Below are 2,897 nucleotides of genomic sequence, written 5' to 3' on the forward strand. Positions count from 1 at the left end.
TAACGCTTGATAAACAGAGACAATTTAGCAAGACGCTATTATATTCATTTGTCTTAAACTGGCAAAATACATTTTTAAAAGATTATTTGGCCTAAAAATCGGCACATTAAACCTGACCCAAGTGAGTCAAAAGGCCACGAACCTGAGATGTCAATGACATTTGACAATCTAATGGGTAAAGTACTATATCGATATTTGGAGTAAAAGGTTTCTCATTAAAATGAAAAGAGTGATTTGTCAGTGTTTGACAGAGGAATGTTCTATACAATTGAAATGCATGATTATTCCAGGTTGAATGCTTGATATCATACAGCACCTATTATTGAGCAGACCGTTCTATCCCCTGCCCCCTTTTCCTATAATAATATTGTTATGGTTATTAACTCGACGGATATGAAAACGTACTTTGCTATTATGTATAAGAATCAATAAAAGTTGCAACAAATAAAACATTTTTATTCTATATGAGGAGGGGGGGGGGATGTTGGGGAGGGGTGACGGTGTCTCTTAAATTATTTTTTTTTCGGTCTGTTTTGCATTTTGAAATTCTTTTAAAAGAAATACAGTAAAAGCTACTTTTACCACAATACATTTGAGACCCCTACATAATTGTCGACGTAACAAATTAGACGGCGGGAAAAGAATCTAAGAGATCATGTAAAGAGATTTATAAAAGACTCTATGGACACACACGAAATGTCACCTGAGATAACGTTAAACATTAGTAATAAGAATAAGAAAGGCACAAACGCACAAACAATAAAAATGTGAACCTACGCCTCGAAGCAGTATTAAGTCGGAATTTGGAAAACGAAGAAAACCGGTTTTAAAGTAGGAATGGTCAAAATTATCAAATTTCAGTTTTTGGTTGTTTCAGAAACTACAATCATTTTTCTACATGGAAACATAATAATTCAACATAGATTTTGAGGATAATTTATATAAATTTAAAGTTAAAAAAGCAACTATCAATAACACATTCAAAACGAGAGTTGACTTTCTCTCAGAGAGCAACCATTTCCAAGACTTAGTAATATTAAGTCTTTTCCTCCACCAATGCTATGTAAGATACCACAACAAAGGGCGTGTCTCTATCTATCTCAGAGAAAGCATGACTGTTTCCACAATTTCATGGTTCAACCAATAATGGACTTTAAAAACTGTAAACAAGTCTAGGTTTTCCCCTGACAACTTTACAAATGAATGATTCTGATTGGTCAACATTCATCACATGCGCCTGTTGGCCATTAAAATGCCCGGGCAATGTGTCATGACGTCAGCATGCGTGTGTTGATACACACCACGTGCTATTATTTCTTTCTAGCTGCATTGGTTAATGATCGAGGTGAGGGTCCTTTGTCCCTCTTTCTTTATTCATGAAATTATAGGACATGCTAAGACTTTAATTGGGTGGGGTTCCTGACCTCCCATAACGGGCAGGGAGGTACTTACTTGGTTTTGTCCTGACCCTGACTGGATACCCATGGTGAGAGGAGAAACAGATGTATAGTTAGTTTTGGGAGATGATATATTTTCTTGTAAATCATCTCTCTGTTATGTAACGTATTCTGTTTTGTTTACATATCATTATATGATTTATAAACATTTGAGTGTATTCCTCTTAGTGGGGACCTGTGCTTGTGACTGGATAAGACTTTTAGGTGATCTCAAACTAAGTACTTCGATAGTTTGCTCTTGGAGTCTACATCTGTTCCCTATTTGATCCAATTCTCCTTTGTCTTACTTTTTCTTGGGTGCTTTAATTGTAATTCTAGAACTTATTACTCCCAATCCCATTTTCTTCCTTTTTACTGGCGCTGATATGACCTCAATGTGTTGCAATCGCCGTAAAACCCTTTAAAAAATTAAAAACATAAGACTTTAATAGGACAACAGTTGCCTAATCTTATACTTACATAGATTGTTGTAGGATAAACATTTAATTTAGAGTACAAAAGCAGAATAGTAAATATAGAGTCTTCAACAATCAATAAACTGCCGATGGAAATACGTGTAACTAAAAATGAAAAAGGTTAAATGTATGGATAGACAAACAGAAAGAGAGAAAGACCTTGACTTACTTGACTTAGATGCCTTTCGCGTCTCGACCGAAAGATCGGGTCGCCTTGGCTGTTTCCAGTATGTCCTGTGTGAGGTGTCTCCAATATTGCCGGTCCTCTGCTAGGGTTCTCAGATTTTCAAGGTCCCCTGCCGTTATGAGACTAATGCTTTGTCCAAGTGTTGTGAGGTTTTTGTTTAGGATCACAGGGAGTGTTGTGATCGGTCTTCCTCTGAAAAGGTTCCCGTGTTTTTGGAAGTATCCCGACATGGCTTGGTTAGCTGGTATGTTTTTGTCCCTGCGTAGTATGTGACCGAAAAGTTGCCATCGTTGTTGTAAAATGTCAAGGAGATTGGTCTTTCTTTTGTGATCTTATAGAGTGAATCATTTGAGATCTTTTTTGGGTATTTGATGTCCAGTACCCTTCTTAGCTGTGTGCGATGGAAGGCATCCAGATGTTCTTCTTCGGATTTTGTCAACGCCCAAGTGCCGCAGTTATACAGAAGTACCGGTTTTACAAGAGCACGGTACAGTTTCAGTTTGGTTTTTCTCTTTATTTTGTCACCTCTAATCCATACATTGGTGAGTTTACTGATTCTGTTCACAATATACTTAGAACACGCTCTGAAAGAAGTTCGAAAAGTCATTCCAAAACCAACGACATACATTGAGAATGCAATCCCTAGAGAAATTGCCTATGCAGATGATGTCGATTTTATTGGATCAACACCAGCAAATATAGACATCATACAAAATACCCTCATGAAATATAACCTCCAAGTCAATGCCAATAAAACAGAATTTACAACAATATCGAGGAACAAAGAGGAATGGAAAA

Source organism: Berghia stephanieae, chromosome 3 (assembly GCF_034508935.2).
Source record: "Berghia stephanieae isolate SIO BIC M18660-M18661 chromosome 3, UCSD_Bste_1.3, whole genome shotgun sequence".
NCBI lineage: Eukaryota > Metazoa > Mollusca > Gastropoda > Nudibranchia > Aeolidiidae > Berghia > Berghia stephanieae.